This window comes from Oncorhynchus tshawytscha, linkage group LG14, assembly GCF_018296145.1.
Source record: "Oncorhynchus tshawytscha isolate Ot180627B linkage group LG14, Otsh_v2.0, whole genome shotgun sequence".
Classification (NCBI taxonomy): domain Eukaryota; kingdom Metazoa; phylum Chordata; class Actinopteri; order Salmoniformes; family Salmonidae; genus Oncorhynchus; species Oncorhynchus tshawytscha.
In genome coordinates, this window is record NC_056442.1 from 31,694,968 (window position 1) to 31,716,109 (window position 21,142).

A 21,142-nucleotide genomic window follows, 5' to 3' on the forward strand; every position below is an offset into this window, starting at 1 on the left:
TGGACAGGGCCCAAAACGCCACTCCCTCCACTACCATGTCTCTGGGTTGGTTGGTCTGCTCTGTCAAACACACTGACTCTCAACCTGATTCATTAACCATCCCAGTAGTAACAGTAACAGTACGGTATGCCAGCTAGCAGTCTGCTCCTGTATAGACTGACACACTGTCTGACAGGCTGCTCCAAAACCATTCACAGGAAACGGTTACATGTCAGTCTATGGCCATACGGAACATATTAAAGAGAAGACATGTTGTAAAACATATCCGTCAAGATGGGTGCAGACTGGCATGGTGTGAGGAAGGAATGAAGGCAGTGATCTACGTGATGCATTTTGACACAGATCAGACATATACACCAGTCCTATTGATCATGGTATATATGACGACGATGGGGGGGGTGTATGGGTGGGGTCAGTAGCGTGTGCGTGCTAACCCCTAGGCCCTCTGCTAACCCCTTGGCCCTCTATCCTAACCCCATCCCCTAGCCCCTCTACTAGCCACTAGCCCCTCTACTTACCCTAGCCCCTGTCTCCATATCCCAGCCCAGATCATGATGGCATTTGTAGTTCTTTAAGATAGCCACATTAGATGGCATTTTTGGGGGGTAAATACAGGCGAATATATTAATAAAAAGTGTGAGATTTACTTGGTTATTAAAACGTCACCCCAGGGTAAGCCCACATGAAACACAGCCCTTATTTTAAGTGTTACTAAATCCCCTATGGGAAAAATGAATGGGAAAAAAACGATTGGAACCATTTCCCTGTTTGTCCGCTAGGTTTTATGGGTATAATGACTCACAGGGTGTGTTCATAAATTCCCTCTGGTGAGTGTGCTCAGAGAACTCTCGGAAATTCAGAGCATTTTGCTCTCAGAGCATTCAGAGCGTCCAGTGTACGCTCTAGTCGAGGAGTGGGGTTGATCCGAGCGTTCTGATATCCTGGAAGGATATCGACCTCATCCCGTCAGCACAGGATGCATGGTTATTCTTTAAAAGTGCCTTCCTCACCATCTTAAATAAGCATGCCCCATTAAAGAAATGTAGAAGCAGGAACAGATATAGCCCTTGATTCAGACCTGACTGCCCTTGACCAGCACAAAAACAACCTGCGGCGTTCTGCATTAGCATCAAATAGCCCCTGTGATATGCAACGTTTCAGGGAAGTTAGGAACCCATATACACAAGCAGTTAGGAAAGCTAAGGCTAGCTTTTTCAAACAGAAATTTGCATCCTGTAGCAAAAACTCAAAAAAGGTTTGGGACACTAAAGTCCATGGAGAATAAGAGCACCTCCTCCCAGCAGCTCACTGCACTGAGGCTAGGAAACACTGTCACCACCGATAAATCCATGATCCCCAAAGATTGGAAAGCTGCCACGGTCATCCCCGTCTCCAAAGGGGAAGACACTCTGGATCCAAACTGTTACAGACCTATCTCTATCCTACCCTTCCTTTCTGTCTTCGAAAGCCAAGTTAACAAAAAGATCACAGACCATTTTGAATCCGACCGTACCTTCTCCGCTATGCAATCTGGCTTCAGAGCTGGTCATGGGTGCATCTTAGCCACGCCCAAGGTCCTAAACGATATCATAACTGCCATCGATACAGTACTGTGCAGCCGTATTCATCGACCTGGCAAAGGCTTTCAACTCTGTCAATCACCACATTCTTATTGGCAGACTCAACAGCCTTGGGTTATCAAATAACTGCCTCGCCTGGTTCACCAACTACTTCTCTGATAGAGTTCAGTGTGTCAAATCGGAGGGCCTGTTGTCCGGACCCCTGGCAGTCTCTATGGGGGTGCCACAGGGTTCAATTCTCGGGTCGACTCTCTTCTCTATATACATCAATGATGTCGCTCTTGCTGCTGGTGATTCTCTGATCCACCTCTACGCAGACGACACCATTCTGTATACTTCTGGCCCTTCTTTAGACACTGTGCTAACTAACCTCTAGACAAGCTTCACTGCCATACAACACTCCTTCCGTGGCTTCCAACTGCTCTTAAATGCAAGTAAAACTAAATGCATGCTACTCAAACTGTCGCTGCCCGCACCTGCCCGCCCGTCCAGCATCACTACTCTGGACGGTTCTGACTTAGAATATGTGGACAACTACAAATACCTAGGTGTCTGGTTAGACTGTAAACTCTCCTTCCAGACTCACATTAAGCATCTCCAATCCAAAATGAAATCTAGAATTGGCTTCCTATTTCGCAACAAAGCATCCTTCACTCATCCTTCGCTCCGTCTTATCTCAGTTCACTGGTCACGATGGCAACACCCATCCGTAGCACGCGCTCCAGCAGGTGTATCTCACTGATCATCCCTAAAGCCAACACCTAATTTGGCCGCCTGCTGTACGCTCTCGTTGGCTGGCCCTCGCTTCATATTAGTCGACAAACCCACTGGCTCCAGGTCATCTACAAGTCTTTGCTAGGTAAAGCCCCGCCTTATCTCAGTTCACTGGTCACCATTAGCAGCACCCAGCCGCAGCACGCGCTCAGCCCCAAAGCCAATTCTTCCTTTGGCCGCCTTTCCTTCCAGTTCTCTGCTGCCAATGACTGGAATGAACTGCAAAAATCGCTAAAGCTGGAGACTTATCTCTCCCTCACTAACTTCAAGCACAAGCTGTCAGAGCAGCTACCAGATCATTGCACCTGTACATAGCCCATCCAACTACCATTCCATATTTTATCTAACGGGTGGCATCCATAAGTCTAAATATGTCTGTTACATTGCACAACCTTCAATGTTATGTCATATTTACGTAAAATTCGGGCAAATTAGTTTGCAACGAGCCAGGCAGCCCAAACTGTTGCATATACTCTGACTCTGCGTCCAATGAATGCAAGAGAAGTGACAACTTCCCTAGTTTAATATTGCCTGCTAACATGAAATTCTTTTAACTAAATATGCAGGTTTAAAAATATATACTTCTGCTGTGTATTGATTTTAAGAAAGGCATTGCGCCTCCAACTCAATCATCAAGTTTGCGGACGACACTACAGTGGTAGGCTTGATTACCAACAACGACGAGACGGCCTACAGGGAGGAGGTGAGGGCCCTTGGAGTGTGGTGTCAGGAAAGTAACCTCACACTCAACGTCAACAAAACAAAGGAGATGATTGTGGACTTCAGGAAACAGCAGAGGGAGCACCCCCCTATCCACATCGACGGGACAGTAGTGGAGAGGGTAGTAAGTTTTAAGTTCCTCGGCGAACACATCATGGACAAACTGAATTGGTCCACCCACACAGACAGCGTTGTGAAGAAGGCGCAGCAGCGCCTCTTCAACTTCAGGAGGCTGAAGAAGTTGGGCTTGTCACCAAAAGCACTCACAAACTTCTACAGATGCACAATCAAGAGCATCCTATCGGGCTGTATCACCGCCTGGTACGGCAAATGCTCCGCCCACAACCGTAAGGCTCTCCAGACGGTAGTGAGGTCTGCACAACGCATCACTGGGGGCAAACTACCTGCCCTCCAGGACACCTACACCACCCGATGTCACAGGAAGGCCATAAAGATCATCAAGGACAACAACCATCCGAGCCACTGTCTGTTCACCGCGCTATCAACCAGAAGGTGAGGTCAGTACAGGTTAGAGGTCGACCGATAAATCGGAATGGACGATTAATTAGGGCCGATTTCATAACAATCGGAAATCGGTATTTTTGGGCGCCGATTTGCAGATGTAAATTTTTTTTTTTTTTAGACCATTATTTAACTAGGCAAGTCAGTTAAGAATACATTATTTTCAATGACGGCCTAGGAACAGTGGGTTAACTGCCTTGTTCAGGGACAGAACGACAGATTTTCACCATGTCAGCTCGGGGGATCCTTTCTTGCTACCTTACAGTTAACTAGTCCAACGCCATATCGACCTGCCTCTCTCTCTTGTTGCACTCCACAAGGACTTGTCACCTGTTACGCGAATGCAGTAAGCCAAGGTAAGTTGCTAGCTAGCGTTCAACTTATCTTATAAAAAACAAATCAATCATAATCACTAGTTAACTACACATGGTTGATGATATTACTAGATATTATCTAGCGTGTCCTGCGTTGCACTTAATCTGCCTGAGCATACAAGCATACAAGTATGTGACTGAGCGGTGTTAGGCAGAAGCAGGCACGTAAACATTCATTCAAACAGCACTTTTGTGCGTTTTCCCAGCAGCTCTTCGTTGTGCTTCAAGCATTGCGCTGTTTATGACTTCAAACCTATCAACTCCCAAGATGAGGCTGGTGTAACCGAAGTGAAATGGCTAGCTAGTTAGCGCGCGCAAATAGCGTTTCAAACGTCACTCGCTCTGAGCCTTCTAGTAGTTGTTCCCCTTGCTATGCATGGGTAACGCTGATTCGATGATGGCTGTTGTCGTTGTGTTACTGGTTCGAGCCCAGGGAGGAGCGAGGAGAGGGACGGAAGCTATACTGTTACACTGGCAATACTAAAGTGTCTATAAGAACATCCAATAGTCAACGGTTAATGAATTACAAATGGTATAGAGGGAAATAGTCCTATAATTCCTATAATAACTACAACCTAAAACTTCTTACCTGGGAACCACCAGCTTTCATATGTTCTCATGTTCTGAGCAAGGAACTGAAACGTTAGCTTTCTTACATGGCACATATTGCACTTTTACTTTCTTCTCCAACACTTTGTTTTTGCATTATTTAAACCAAATTTAACATGTTTCATTATTTACTTGAAGCTAAATTGATTTTATTGATGTATTATATTAAGTTAAAATAAGTGTTCATTCAGTATTGTTGTAATTGTCATTATTACAAATAAACACCGGTCGATTAATCGGTATCGGCTTTTTGGGTCCTCCAATAATCGGTATCGGCGTTGAAAAATCCTAATCGGTGCATCAGAACAGGTGCATCAAAGCTGGGACTGAGAGTCTGAAAAACAGCTTCTATCTCAAGGCCATCAGACTGTTAAACAGCCACCACTAACATTGAGTGGCTGCTGCCAACATACTGACTCAACTCCAGCTCACTTTAATAATGGAAATTGATGTAAAAAATGTATCACTAGCCACTTTAAACAATGCCACTTAATACACTGCTCAAAAAAATAAAGGGAACACTAAAATAACACATCCTAGATCTGAATGAATGAAATATTCTTATTAAATACTTTTTTTCTGTACATAGTTGAATGTGCTGACAACAAAATCACACACAAATTATCAATGGAAATACAATTTATCAACCCATGGAGGTCTGAATTTGGAGTCACCCTCAAAATTAAAGTGGAAAACCACACTACAGGCTGATCCAACTTTGATGTAATGTCCTTAAAACAAGTCAAAATGAAGCTCAGTAGTGTGTGTGGCCTCCACGTGCCTGTATGACCTCCCTACAACGCCTGGGCATGCTCCTGATGAGGTGGCGGATGGTCTCCTGAGGGATCTCCTCCCAGACCTGGACTAAAGCATCCGCCAACTCCTGGACAGTCTGTGGTGCAACGTTGGTGGATGGAGCTAGACATGATGTCCCAGATGTGCTCAATTGGATTCAGGTCTGGGGAACGGGCGGGCCAGTCCATAGCATCAATGCCTTCCTCTTGCAGGAACTGCTGACACACTCCAGCCACACGAGGTCTAGCATTGTCTTGCATTAGGAGGAACCCAGGACCAACTGCACCAGCATATGGTCTCACAAGGGGTCTGAGGATCTCATCTCGGTACCTAATGGCAGTCAGGCTACCTCTGGCGAGCACATGGAGGGCTGTGCGGCCCCCCAATGAAATGCCACCCCACACCATGACTGACCCACCGCCAAACCGGTCATGCTGGAGGATGTTGCAGGCAGCAGAACGTTCTCCACGGCGTCTCCAGACTCTGTCACGGGCTCAGTGTGAACCTGCTTTCATCTGTGAAGAGCACAGGGCGCCAGTGGCGAATTTGCCAATCTTGGTGTTCTCTGGCAAATGCCAAACGTCCTGCACTGTGTTAGGCTGTAAGCACAACCCCCACCTGTGGACGTCGGGCCCTCATACCACCCTCATGGAGTCTGTTTCTGACCGTTTGAGCAGACACATGCACATTTGTGGCCTGCTGGAGGTCATTTTGCAGGGCTCTGGCAGTGCTCCTCCTTGCACACAGGCGGAGGTAGCGGTCCTGCTGCTGGGTTGTTGCCCTCCTACGGCCTCCTCCACGTCTCCTGATGTACTGGCCTGTCTCCTGGTAGTGCCTCCATGCTCTGGACACTACGCTGACAGACACAGCAAACCTTCTTGCCACAGCTCACATTGATGTGCCATCCTGGATGAGCTGCACTACCTGAGCCACTTGTGTGGGTTGTAGACACCGTCTCATGCTACCACTAGAGTGAAAGCACCGCCAGCATTCAAAAGTGACCAAAACATCAGCCAGGAAGCATAGGAACTGAGAAGTGGTCTGTTGTCACCACCTGCAGAACCACTCCTTTATTGGGGGTGTCTTGCTAATTGCCTATAATTTCCACCTGTTGTCTATTCCATTTGCACAACAGCATGTGAAATTTATTGTCAATCAGTGTTGCTTCCTAAGTGGACAGTTTGATTTGACAGAAGTGTGATTGACTTGGAGTTACATTGTGTTGTTTAAGTGTTCCCTTTATTTTTTTAAGCAGTGTATAATGTTTACATACCCTACATTACTCATCTCATATGTATATGTATATAGTGTACTCTATCATCTACTGCATCTTGCCATTTATGTAATACCTGTATCACTAGCCACTTTAAACTATGACACTTTTATGTTTACATACCCTACATTACTCATCTCATATGTATATGTATATAGTGTACTCTATCATCTACTGCATCTTGCCTATGCCGTTCTGTACCATCACTCATTCATATATCTTTATGTACATATTCTTTATCCCTTTACACTTGTGTGTATAAGGTAGTAGTTTTGGAATTGTTAGGTTAGATTACTCGTTGGTTTTTTAAAATATATTTTTTTTACCTTTATTTTACTAGGCAAGTCTGTTAAGAACAAATTCTTATTTACAATGACGGCCTGGTCCGAACTAGAAGCACAAGCATTTCGCTACACTCGCATTAAAATCTGCTAACCATGTGTAAGTGACAAAGGGAAAGTTGATTTGATTTGATGTTTATGGTTAGGTACATTCGTGCAACGATTATGCTTTTTTCGCAAATGCGCTTTTGTTAAATCATCCCCCGTTTGGCGAAGTAGGCTATGATTCAATGATAAATAACAGGCACCGCATCGATTATATGCAACGCAGGACAAGCTAGATAAACTAGTAATATCATCAACCATGTGTAGTTAACTAGTGATTATGTTAAGATTTATTGTTTTTTATAAGATAGGTTTAATGCTAGCTAGCACCTTACCCGTGGCTCCTTGCTGCACTCGCATAACAGGTAGTCTGCCTGCCACGCAGTCTCCTCGTGAAGTGCAATGTAATCGGCCATAATGCCGATTACAGATTGTTATGAAAACTTAAAATCGGTCCTAATTAAATTGGCCCTTCTGATTAATCTGTCGACCTCTACTCCTAACCCCTAGCCTCTCTCTCCTAACCCTCAACCCCTCTCTCCTAACCCCTAGCCCTTTTCTCCTAACCCTTAGCCCCTCTCTCCAAACCCCTAGCCCCTTTCTCCTAACCCCTAGCCTCTCTCTCCTAACCCCTAGCCTCTCTCTCCTAACCCCTCTCTCCTAACCCCTAGCCCCTCTCTCCTAACCCCTAGCCTCTCTCTCCTAACCCTCAACCCCTAGCCCCTCTCTCCTAACCCCTAGCCTATCTCCCCCAACCCTCAACCCCTAGCCCCTCTCTCCTAACCCCTCTATCTCCTAATCCATAACCCCTCTCTCTCCTAACCCATAACCCTTCTCTCCTAACCCTTACTCCCTATCTCCTAACCCCTAAACCATTCTTGTTCTAACTCATAATAGTCCTACATAATAGTCCAAAGTAGGGTTTCCTTCCAATTAGTTGATCTCTGGATCAGATGTTGCTCTTGATAACATCAACACCCGATCAATCAATCACACCCACCCTGATGCTCACACCCTCAACACAAGCCCATCTGCTCTAACGTGGATCTAAGCTCTGTAACACTTGACATAGAGCTAACCTTATGACATGTAGTTAACACCAACTAATTCCATCCCCCTGAAATCAGTCTGGTTAACAAAACAACTAGTCTGTTAACCAGGCTGGATTCACTCAGCTGTACATGGTAACTGCATAGTACCTACATGACAATGACTGAATCTAAATAAACAAAAATCAACCACATTCTGTTTCAGATTGGTTACTATATTTACATTTTCATTCACATTACTAATGTAGTTACATGTAATAATAACAATTCATGTAAAACTTGTCATTTTCCACTAAAACACAAATACTTAGGGACAAAGCCTGGACAAACAGCAAGCTGAATACAGGGGAAAAAAACACTAATTTAAACAGGGTGACTGGGCTAAAGATGGACCAGCACATCTGGCATTTGCAGAACTGTCCTATGGCCACTCCGTCCCTGTCCGAATATGTTGAAGCCGTGAAGTGAGACAGAATGGACTATATTTGGCCTCATGGTACAATCCAGCAAGGAGGGAGTTAAGCTTTGTGGCAAAACGCAATAACAGTTCTACAGGGCTCAGTAAATACATCATTACCAAGTGGACTGACTGTGGAAATAATGTCCAGAAATGATCCAGCATCCTGTCAATGGCCTAATCCTCTTAAACTCTCCTCTTCTCACTTAAGTCTGGCGCAAGCTCACACACACACGCACGCACGCACGCACGCACACACACACACACACACACACACACACACACACACACACACACACACACACACACACACACACACACACACACACACACACACACACACACACACACACACACACACACACACACATGTACAATTACAAATTCCTGCACATATACACACACAGACCCAAATAGATAAATACATGTAAAGAACAGACATACATGCACTCACACACTGAATCAACATACAAACATACAAGCCTCCTCACTGAGAGCATGTTTTGTGTCTTTGTGCTGTGTGTGTTTGCTGTCTGTGTGTGTGTGTATGTGAGAGAGAGGAGGTGAGGACAGGAGAGGAGTGAGGAGAGAACAGGAGAGGAGCGTGGAGGAGAACACAGGAGAGAGGAAGAAAGGACACATGAGGAGTGAGGAGGAGAGGACAGGAGAGGAGGAGGAGAGAGGAGGACAGGAGAGGATGAGAGAGAGGAGAGGAGCGTGAGGAGGAGAGGAAAGGATGAGGAGTGAGGAGGAGAGAGGACAGGAGAGGAGAACGTGGAGGAGAACACAGGAGAGAGGAAGAAAGGACACATGAGGAGTGAGGAGGAGAGGACAGGAGAGGAGTGAGGAGAGAACAGGAGAGGAGCGTGGAGGAGGACAGGAGAGAGGAAGAAAGGACACATGAGGAGTGAGGAGGAGAGGACAGGAGAGGAGTGAGGAGGAGAGGACAGGACAGGAGAGGAGTGAGGAGGAGAGGACAGGAGAGGAGGAGGAGGAGGGAGGACAGGAGAGGAGTGAGGAGGAGAGGACAGGAGAGGAGCGAGAAGACAAGGAGAAGAGAAGGAGGACAGGAGAGGAGTGAGGAGGAGAGGATAGGAGAGAAGTGAGGAGGAGAGGACAGGAGAGAAGTGAGGAGGACAGGAGAGGAGTGAGGAGAGGACAGGAGAGGAGCGAGACGCAAGGAGAAGAGAAGGAGGACAGGAGAGGAGTGAGGAGGAGAGGACAGGAGAGAAGTGAGGAGGAGAGGACAGGAGAGAAGTGAGGAGGACAGGAGAGGAGTGAGGAGAGGACAGGAGAGGAGCGAGACGCAAGGAGAAGAGAAGGAGGACAGGAGAGGAGTGAGGAGGAGAGGACAGGAGAGAAGTGAGGAGGAGAGGACAGGAGAGAAGTGAGGAGGACAGGAGAGGAGCGAGGACAGGAGAGCTGGAGAGGACAGGAGAGGAGGACAGGAGAGAAGTGAGGAGGAGAGGACAGGAGAGAAGTCAGGAGGACAGGAGAGGAGTGAGGAGAGGACAGGAGAGGAGCGAGACGCAAGGAGAAGAGAAGGAGGACAGGAGAGGAGTGAGGAGGAGAGGACAGGAGAGAAGTGAGGAGGAGAGGACAGGAGAGAAGTGAGGAGGACAGGAGAGGAGCGAGGACAGGAGAGCTGGAGAGGACAGGAGAGGAGGACAGGAGAGAAGTGAGGAGGAGAGGACAGGAGAGAAGTCAGGAGGACAGGAGAGGAACGAGGACAGGAGTGCTGGAGAGGACAGGAGAGGAGCGAGGACAGGAGAGCTGGAGAGGACAGGAGAGGAGGACAGGGAGGAGCGAGGAGGAGAGGACAGGAGCGAGGACAGGAGAGGTGGAGATGACAGGAGAGGAGGACAGGGAGGAGCGAGGAGGAGAGGACAGGAGAGGAGCAAAGAGGAGAGGACAGGAGCGAGGAGGAGAGAACAGGAGAGGAGGAAAGGAGAGGACAGGAGCGAGGCAGAGAGAACAGGAGAGGAGGAGAGGAGAGGACAGGAGAGGAGCGAAGAGGAGAGGAGAGGACAGGAGAGGAGCGAGGAGGAAAGGACAGGAGAGGAGCGAAGAGGAGAGGACAGGAGAGGAGGGAGAGAGAGAGGAGGAGAGGGAGGACAGGAGAGGAGGAGAGGAGAGGACAGGAGCGAGGAGGAGAGAACAGGAGAGGAGGAGAGGAGAGGACAGGAGAGGAGGAGAGGAGAGAGGTGATGCCACTTTCTCGTCGCTCTTTCCTCTCCATCTTTCCCTCCTCTATCTCTCTCGTCTCAGAGAGTCTGGGAGTGAGGCAGTAACACACACCGATACTAGACTTATCCCAACTGAATGTTTTTGAGTTTTAAATTTAATCTCACAATTGGCCCCAGCTGGTTCTGGGGCCACATACACACTCTCATGGGTCAGCAGATAAATGGTGGACTGCTTCATCTCCAATCAGACCTCATTACACCAGGCCTGCTGCATGGAGATACAATCACTCCTCTCTATACATCCCTCTCTATCTCCCTCTCTTCTCCTCATTACTTCCACTCATCTCTCCGGTAAAGAGCTTGCACTGGTTTTAAAGCCCTGCTATACATCAGGATGCTGTGAAACGCTATACCACACACACTGATTGTCCCTCATCATTACCCCCTCGCTGGGTGTGTGGAAGAGAGAAAGTGTATGTGTGTGTGTGCCAAGCTGTTGTCAGTCTATGTTTATATTTAAGCCACATTGGATTTAGAGGAGACTTCCTCATCAGTTGCTCACACAGATGATTTGGCTAGCTAGTTGAAAATCCACCACAACATCCTCTCTAAATACACACACACAAACAGACTACCACCCAAATAATACCCTATCCACCCATAAGACTCAACTGGTCAGTACATCAGTACATTATAGGGAATGGGGTGCCATTTAGGACAGAACCACACACACAAACATACCTCTGGACCTCTGAACCAAAACCCGAAAACAGGATGTTATTACCACAACTTAACCCCCAAGACAAGTCCTCTCTGCTGTGTGTTGAGACAGAGGGCTCAGCTGAGCAGACTGGTGGTTGTGTGTGCATGGTGCTATTCTGCTGTGAAGGGGACTTTCACTACAATCAGGCTACTCACTCGCTACCTTTCTACTGGAGTTGAGGTGCTGCAGTGTGTGTGGGTGGGTGCCAGTGTGTAGGTGGGTGGGTGCCAGTGTGTGTGGGTGGGTGGGTGCCAGTGTGTGTGGGTGCGTGGGTGCCAGTGTGTGTGGGTGCCAGTGTGTGTGGGTGGGTGCCAGCATGTGTGTTGACACACACTTATGAAACATACACACATCTGACAGAAGACAAAGACATGAGATACATCCAGCATACTCCTACGGAACATTCCATGATCCAGCTGATACCCAACACCACAGTACCCCTCATAGTACCCTGCTGTCCCTTAACTTCAGGGGACACAACTACAGGACACAGCTACACATTCTCTCTGGCCTGGGACACCCTGCCACCCCCACCTCTTCTTTCCGTTTACACCCCCCAATACCCCAGCCAGCCCTGTCTGTGTGGTACGGGTGCTTAGCGGAACCGGGAGGAAAATGAAAACAAACTTGTGTTCCTTGGTCGGGGGACAGAGCTGTGCAAGAGGAAGGAGGAGGCTCGGACGGCTGTCCATTAGCAGCAGGCTAAACGGGCCATGTCAGCCTCCCTATTGGCTGGAGGCTGACCGTATCATCCTCGGAATTGGCTAGAACTGAGAGACACTCGGGTTGAGGCAGGGGTCAAGAGAGAGGACACACAGAGGTCACGGAAAGAGAAAGAGTCAGAGTTGAAAAAACATAAAGGGGTCCAGGACAAAGAGAACAGAGGAGACTCACGGCAACACCAGAGGCTAAATCCTATAGACTGCCATTATGTACATTATAATGTACAGTGTAATAGCTTTCATTAATATGAGCTGATTCTTGTCCATCTACAGTACAGTTCATGCTGAATGTGGAGCCAATCAAAACTAACTTCCCTGTTCCCTTCAGAAAAGCACTGCTGATGTTGACCTCTTGACCTGGGACACGGCCCTTGAGAGCGAGACATTGTGTTCATCCAAAATGGCACCCTTACCCATTCCCCATATAGTGAACTACTTTAGACCAGACCCCTATGAGCCATGGTCAAAAGTAGTGCACTATAAAGAGAATATGGCGCTGTTTGGCACGCAACCTTGGTCCGTTTGTCCTTTTGACCCAAGAAATGCAGAGACAAGAAACAACATGATATGGTAATGGAAGTATGAATACGCTCTCATGGACTTCTGAGAAAACACACAGAGAAGAAAGGTTAACACATCAACAACGGCACTATTAACCCAGAGTGGGCAAACAGCGGCAGGCTAAAGACTGGGAGGACACAACAAGGCTGTCTGCAGGCCATATAAACTATTATATAGAGCCCGTAAAGTAGCTACAACCATTCAGAGCCTGCTCCCCAAAGAGCTCTGGTCAAAAGTAGTGCACTATGTAGGGAATAGGGCGCCATTTGGGAAGAAAAGGGAAGCTGGAGATAGGGCTATCTTCAAATGGTTAAAAAGGGCTCTTACCATAGCAGGTAAGCTGCTTAAGCCTTAGGGCACAACCTCTCTAAGTACAGACCAGGGTTCAATGGATCATACCACTTAACGTTACAGTCCATTTCTACTAATCAACTCCTTATTCAATTAACTGACCGACTCCGTATTCCATTATTTAGTCTTCACTGACGGGGGCTGCGTCTCAAATGATACTCTATTGCCTCTATCGTGCACTTCTTTTGACTACAGCCCCATGGGTCCTGGTCAAAAGTAGTGCACTATATAGGGATAGTGTGCCATTTAAGACAGCCTGGTTCTAAATGCCCGGGAGGAGGGAGAAACAGCATCCTGTACCATTGTCTCTGAATCAGCTTATAGGTAATAATACGGCAGCTATTTAAACAGAAGTGGAACATGGTATATAGAAGGTTTATCCTAATATCACTAGCCACACCCTGAACGAGTCCATTTCGAGAAGAGGGGAAAAACAACATTAGAGCCTGTGTATGAAAATGACACTGAAACGAAGGGACTCCATCATAGCTGGTTGTCTGAATGTAGCCATTTAGAGAGATTCTGGTTTGGCTTTGATCTTGGACACTCAAGTAGGGCCATGACATTAGATATGATGACATGTTATAATTAGTGGGTAGCTGTATCTGTGGGACAGATACAGCTGGGTGTCCAACTAATTTTGCCTCGGGGGCCGCATTTAGTCTACAACAGGGGTGTCCAACTAATTTTGCCTCGGGGGCCGCATTTGGTCTGCAACGAGGGCCGCACTGAAAATTCCTTGCAGTCAAAATTTAGATTTTTTCCCCGATGCTCCCTACTGTCTAATGATTATCAGCGAGCTGGACAGTCAATAAACTATGCATATATGTCAATGATCATTTCTACACAGTTTTGATTTGGTTTTAGTCATTTTAAAGTATATTGAGTCCGGTTCCCTCCCCTCCCCTCCCCTACATAAAAATAATACAAAATAAAAATTTGTTTTACTCAAAACACCTATATGTTTGACACTTCTGGACTAATAGATGAACTCCTCTGAGAAAGATGGAAGGGAGGAGAGGAGCAGAGTGGAGAGGAAAGGGAGGTAGAGCATGGCGCTTGATTCCCGCGACCAGCCACACATACTGTAAAATGTATTCAAGCTTGACCAAGTCGCTTTGGATAATAGCGTCTGCTAAATGACATATATTTCTCTCTCATCTCAACACTCCACACTTTCTCCTCCCATCCACCCCTTTTCCTATCTCCCCTCCCCTCCCCTCCTCTCCTCTCCAAAACGCTTATGAGTGTTTGCTGGGTACAGATGTGATATGTGAAGACAGCCTTGACTGGGCCTGCTGTTACACCCCTGGAACAGCAGCTCCACTCCGCAACGCAACCTGTCCATTATGTACCCCATCACTAATTCATAGCACATCTTTTATTGATACACAGACACACCCTTACGCGCAGATATGTGCGTGTGAGAATGTGAGTCACACTCTGACTATGTCTGTGTGTGTCAGAGTGTGAAAGAATGTTTAGGAGAGCCTCTATGTGCATATGCAGTGAATATATACAGTACCAGTCAAAAGTTTGGACACACCTACTCATTCAAGGGTTTTTCTTGATTTTTATATTTTCTACATTGTAGAATAATAGTGAAGAAATCACAACTATGAAATAACACATATGGAATTATGTAGTAACCAAAACAGTGCTAAACAAATCAAAATATATTTCATATTTGAGATTCTTCAAAGTAGCCACCCTTTGCCAGCTTTGCACACTCCTGGCATTATCTCAACCAGCTTCATGAGGTAGTCACCTGGAATGCATTTCAATAAACAGGTGTGCATTGTTAAAAGTTAATTTGTGGAATTTCTTTCCTTCTTAATGCGTTTGAGCCAATCAGTTGTGTTGTGACAAGGTAGGGGTGGTATACAGAAGATATCCCTATTTGGTAAAAGACCAAGTCCATATTATGGTAAGAACAGATCAAATAAGCAAAGAGAAACGACAGTCCATCATTACTTTAAGACATGAAGGTCAGTCCATGCAGAACATTTCAAGAACTTTCTTCAAGTGCAGTCGCAAAAACCATCAAGCGCAATGATGAAACTGGCTCTCATGAGGACCGCCACAGGAAAGGAAGACCCAGTTACCTCTGCTGCAGATGATAAGTTCATTAGAGTTACCAGCCTCAGAAATTGCAGCCCAAATAAATGCGTCACATCTCAACATCAGCTGTTCAGAGGCATCAGTGAATCATAGTTGAATTGCTGCAAAGAAATCACTTCTAATGGACACCAATAAGAAGAAGACACTTGCTTGGACCAAGAAACACGAGCAATGGACATTAGACCGGTGGAAATCTGTCCTTTGGTCTGATGAGTCCAAATGTGAGAATTTTTGTTCCAACCACCGTGAAGCATGGAGGAGGAAGTGTGATGGTGTGGGGGCACTTTGCTGGTGAGACTGTCAGCGATTTATTTAGAATTCAAGGCACACTTAACCAGCATGGCTACCACAGCATTCTGCAGCAATACGTCATCCCATCTGGTTTGCGTAGTGGGACTATAACAGGACAATGACCCAACACACCTCCAGGCTGTGTAAGGGCTATTTGACCAAGAAGGAGTGATGGAGTGTTGCATCACATGACCTGGTCTCCACAATCCCCCGACCTCAACCCAATTGAGAATGTTTGGGATGAGTTGGACCGCAGAGTGAAAGAAAAGCAGCCAACAAGTGCTCAGTATATGTGGGAAGTCCTTCAAGACTGTTGGAAAAGCATTCCAGGTGAAGCTAGTTGAGAGAATGCAAAGCTGTCAACAAGGCAAAGGGTGGCTAATTTGAAGATTATATTTGGATTTGTTCAATACTTTTTTGGTTACTACATGATTCCATATGTGTTATTTCATAGTTTCAATGTCTTCACTATCATTCTACAATGTAGAAAATAGTAAAAATAAAGAAAAACCCTGGAATGAGTAGGTGTGTCCAACATTTTGACTGGTACTGTACATATGCACATATAGGTGTATGCATGTGTTTGAGTGTGCAGGCATAAACGAATGCTTTAGTAAATATACAGATGTATGTAGTACAATCAGTGCATTTATTAGTCATCTACTCATGCTACAGGAGAAAGGCTGTTTGGCTCCAGATGGATGCGAGTCATAAGTCAAAATAGTGGAGTCAGAGTTAAAGGATACTAGTAGTAATCATACAACAGACTAAAGTGGAGCATAACTCGGAGACACCTCAGATATAGCGTCCTTTTCCTAAATTCCACTCCTCTAAAATGCCTCCTGGTTTGAAAGTGTTTCACTGCTGTCTTGTCTAGACAACCCAAAACAGACCTTGAACATCACACAGACATTTGTAAGATGTGCTTCCGACTCTCCCGGTCTCACTCTCTCTCTCCCAAGCCCTGTTTCTCTTTCCTTCTCTCTTTCTTCATGTCTCGCTCTCTTTCTTCATGAACTCTCACAGCGTCTCTCCCCTGAGCAAGCTGTTAAGTGCAGTCTACAAAAACCGCCACAGAAAGACCATTTGAGAAAGGCTAGGACACTCTGCGCCCCCCTTCTCATAACCCTAACCATAAACCTAACCCCAACCCTAATTTTAACTCTAATCCCCTAAACCTAAAATAGCCTTCTTCCTTGTGGGACCAGCACATTTTCCTTGTTTTACTATCCTTGTGAGTACTTCTGGTCCACACATGATAGTAAAACTAAACACACACCTCTAGGCTAGCAGGGCAGAGTGGCACGATAAATGCTACAATGACATCCAGGCCTAACGTATCAGTGGAGGAGAGCAAAAGAAAGGGAGGAGGGGAGAAGAGAAAAGGAAGAGGGGGGTAAGCGGTGATGGCTCTGAATACAGGAATTATTCTTCCTCGTCTCACACTGTCACCACGGATTACTCTCACGCTCTCGGCTGGCTGCAGAGAGAGGGAGGGAGAGGTAGAGAGAGAGAGAGAGCGAGAGAGAGAGAGAGAGAGGGGGAGAGAGGAAGAGAAAGAGAGAGAGAGAGAAGAGAAAGAGAGAGAGAGAGAGGGAGAGAGAGAGAGAGAGAGGGAGAGAGAAGAGAAAGAGAGAAGAGAAGAGGGAGAGAGAGAGAGAGGAAGAGAAAGAGAGAGAGAGAGAGGAGAGGGAGAGAGGGAGAGAGAGGGAGGGGGAGAGGGAGAGAGGGAGAGAGGAGAGAGGGAGAGAGGGGAGGGGGGAGAGGGAGAGAGGGAGAGAGGGAGAGAGGGAGAGGGGAGAGGGAGAGGGAGGGAGAGGGGGAGAGGGGGAGAGGGGGAGAGGGGGGAGAGAGAGAGAGAGAGAGAGAGAGAGAGAGAGAGAGAGAGAGAGAGAGACCCACCAGTGAATGGAGGAGTGCTTGGGGGCAGAAATAATGACATTGCTCTTCTTTCCCTCTCCCTTGTATTTCCTCAGCACCATACTCTTCAGCCTCAACCCATGTCACTTTCTATTTTCTTTCACAGGGTTCCCTTCTTTTCTTTTCGCAGCTCAGATAATGTGTTTCAGTGGTACAGAGAATGCACTCAGTGTCTTTCTCTGTCTCCAGTGAAGCAAGGTAGAACAGGACCCTGGGTTTCTCTGTCTCCAGTAAAGCAAGGTAGAACAGGACCCTGGGTTTCTCTGTCTCCAGTAAAGCAAGGTAGAACAGGACCCTGGGTTTCTCTGTCTCCTGTGAAGCAGGTTAGAACAGGACCCTGGGTTTCTCTGTCTCCAGTGAAGCAGGTTAGAACAGGACCCTGGGTTTTCCTGTCTCTAGTGAAGCAGGTCAGAACAGGACCCTGGGTTTCTCTGTCTCTAGTGAAGCAGGTTAGAACAGGACCCTGGGTTTCTCTGTTTCCAGTGAAGCAGGTTAGAACAGGACCCTGGGTTTCCCTGTCTCTACTGAAGCAGGTCAGAACAGGACCCTGGGTTTCTCTGTCTCTAGTGAAGCAGGTTAGAACAAGACCCTGGGTTTCTCTGTCTCCAGTGAAGCAGGTTAGAACAGGACCCTGGGTTTCTCTGTCTCTAGTGAAGCAGGTCAGAACAGGACCCTGGGCTTCTCTGTCTCTAGTGAAGCAGGTGAGAACAGGACCCTGGGCTTCCCTGTCTCTAGTGAAGCAGGTTAGAACAGGATCCTGGGATTCTCTGTCTCTAGTGAAGCAGGTTAGAACAGGACCCTGGGCTTCTCTGTCTCTAGTGAAGCAGGTCAGAACAGGACACCGGGGGCAGGTGCCAAAATGAACAACTGATATTTTTCAGTGAAGTATACAAATGGTGTGTGAGGAGGACGGAGGGGTGCCCCTCCTGCTGGTTAACCCAACAAGTGTGAGGAGGATGGAGGGGTGCCCCCCCTGCTGGTTAACCCAACAAGTGTGAGGAGGATGGAGGGGTGCCCCCCCTGCTGGTTAACCCAACAAGTGTGAGGAGGATGGAGGGGTGCCCCCCCTGCTGGTTAACCCAACAAGTGTGAGGAGGATGGAGGGGTGACCCTCCTGCTGGTTAACCCAACAAGTGTGAGGAGGACGGAGGGGTGCCCCTCCTGCTGGTTAACCCAACAAGTGTGAGGAGGATGGAGGGGTGCCCCCCCTGCTGGTTAACCCAACAAGTGTGAGGAGGACGGAGTGGTGCCCCTCCTGCTGGTTAACCCAACAAGTGTGAGGAGGACGGAGGGGTGACCCTCCTGCTGGTTAACCCAACAAGTGTGAGGAGGACAGAGGGGTGCCCCTCCTGCTGGTTAACCCAACAAGTGTGAGGAGGACAGAGGGGTGACCCCCCTGCTCATTAACCCAACAAGTGTGAGGAGGACGGAGGGGTGACCCTCCTGCTCATTAACCCAACAAGTGTGAGGAGGACGGAGGGGTGACCCTCCTGCTCATTAACCCAACAAGTGTGAGGAGGACGGAGGGGTGGCCCTCCTGCTCATTAACCCAACAAGTCTGTATTCTCAATGGTCTAAAGCCATGTCCCCAAAGTACAAAAAGAGGTGAAGTGAGAAGTGCGTTGATGTGGTGTACGTGTGTGTGCGTTCGCTACAGCGTGTGTGTATATAACCCTGCATGTGTGTGTGTATACTGGAACCAGAAGGGAGTAATGATTGATTGGGGAAGTGGGACCTCCTACCCCATCGTGATAATGCGGTGGTCTGCTGTGTGTGTGTGTGTGTGTGTGTGTGTGTGTGTGTGTGTGTGTGTGTGTGTGTGTGTGTGTGTGTGTTGTGTGGTGGTGCTGTGGTGTGTGTGTGTGTGTGGTGGTCTGCTGTGTGTGTGTGTGTTTGTGTGTGTGGTGGTCTGCTGTGTGTGTGTGTGTGTGTGTGTGTGGGTCTGCTGTGTTTGTGTGTGTGTGTGTGTGTGTTTGTGTGGTGGTCTGCTGTTGTGTGTGTGTGTGTGTGTTTGTGTGGTGGTCTGCTGTGGTGTGTTTTGTTGGTCTTGTGATGGATATCTGTGTGTTAAAACAAGACTTGGTAGAAAGGAACTCAGTCAGTCACATAAACGACCTGGTAGTTTCTGCAAATGGCTACAAGAGGCTGTCCAAGTCAAACAGGAGATAGGAGCGTCATCGCCAGACTACAGTAGGGAACAATAGAGGTTTTCACAGTGCTAACAGGAGGGTTGGAGTCTAGATTCTAGCCACGTGCCTTAATATACCCAATTTATCAAACATTATGAAACTGACTTCATGAAATGACTCACATATACTGGCCCCAAGAGGAATATTCACGTTCACATACAATAAGTGAACTCTTTCTAGATATTCAGGGAGTAAAGAGTATTACTGTAAAATCAGATTGAAAAGCAGAATGCAAAAGTAAGAGGTGTTTATGTGTGTGGAAAAAATGTGTATAGATAGAAAGGCCCTCTGCCCTTCTAACACGCTCTGTTTGTTCCTAAGTGGGACCCATAGACCTAACTTCATAGGTCCCCTGACAGGTCCCCAAACACACTGGAACGTACCACTCTCTCTTTGATAGGGAGGAAATCCTCACTCCACACCAACAGATTACATCAACCGCTTGCTTTCTTCCAAACCACACACTGAGACACACAGTGAGACAAACAGTAAGACACACACACACTGAGACACACACACTGAGACACACACTGACACACACACAGTGAGACAGACAGTGAGACAGACAGTGAGACAGACAGTGAGACACACAGTGAGACAGACAGTGAGACAGACAGTGAGACACACAGTGAGACAGACAGTGAGACAGACAGTGAGACAGACAGTGAGACAGACAGTGAGACACACAGTGAGACACACAGTGAGACAGACAGTGAGACACACAGTGAGACAGACAGTGAGACAGACAGTGAGACACACAGTGAGACACACAGTGAGACAGACAGAGAGACACACAGTGAGACAGACAGAGAGACACACAGTGAGACAGACAGAGAGACAGACAGTGAGACAGACAGTGAGACAGACAGAGAGACAGACAGAGAGACACACAGTGAGACACACAGTGAGACAGTGTGACAGACAGTGAGACAGACAGTGAGACAGACAGTGAGACAGACACGCACACGGTAATGTACATATAGACGAAAACCCAGTGCTCCATGTGATGGCAGAGGCAATGTTTTCTGTACCACGATAACATCAGATGAGAGGTGGAGCTCCTCCAAAACCAACACGCAAGAAGGTGGAATCAACCGGCCAAATCCCTCCAATAGCACACGGCAGTAGACCTAATTAATTCAATCATAAACTTATGTGGACTGCCATCCAACAATGTGATAAATTACTTAGAACACAAGGACCTGGTATACACAGGGCCTGGAGGCGAGTCACATACTTCCTGGGTTTGGAGGGTCACACACACTGTTATGAACACAGAGCACATGCACACTGAGTGTACAAAACATTAAGAACACCTTCCCTTTATTGAGTTGCACCCCCTTTGCCCTCAGAACGGTCTCAAATAGTTGGGGCCTGAACTCTGCAAGGTGTTGAAAGCGTTCCACAGGGATGCTGGCCCATGTTGACTCCAATGCTTCCCACAGTTGTGCCAAGTTGTCTGGATGTCCTTTGGGTGGTGGACCAATCTTCATACACAC

The 21,142-nt window shown here is 47.2% G+C and overlaps 1 protein-coding gene across 3 annotated transcripts in view; it reads right to left on the reverse strand.

The window, feature by feature from the left end:
- LOC112267028 (BCAS3 microtubule associated cell migration factor) overlaps positions 1-21,142 on the reverse strand; it is a 354,308-nt gene that overhangs the window by 2,180 nt on the left and 330,986 nt on the right. The gene's annotated exons all lie outside the window — the stretch shown is intronic.